Genomic DNA, 232 nt, shown 5'->3' on the forward strand with positions numbered 1-232 from the left:
GCAGCCTGGCTTCACCCTCTCTAGGACAAACCTATTTGTTTTCCTAGCAGTCCATGGTACAGTCAATACTCTTCTCCAGCACCACAGCTCAAAGGCATCAAATCTCCTTCTATCATCCCTAGTCATTGTCCAGATTTCTGATGCACAGCAAATAACTGCAAAGACCATGGTCTGTATCATGTGCACTTTAGTTCCCAGACTGACATCATTGCTCCTCAGTACCATGGAGAGG

Source organism: Elephantulus edwardii, unplaced genomic scaffold (assembly GCF_000299155.1).
Source record: "Elephantulus edwardii isolate Elephantulus edwardi_28Jun2011 unplaced genomic scaffold, EleEdw1.0 scaffold00119, whole genome shotgun sequence".
NCBI lineage: Eukaryota > Metazoa > Chordata > Mammalia > Macroscelidea > Macroscelididae > Elephantulus > Elephantulus edwardii.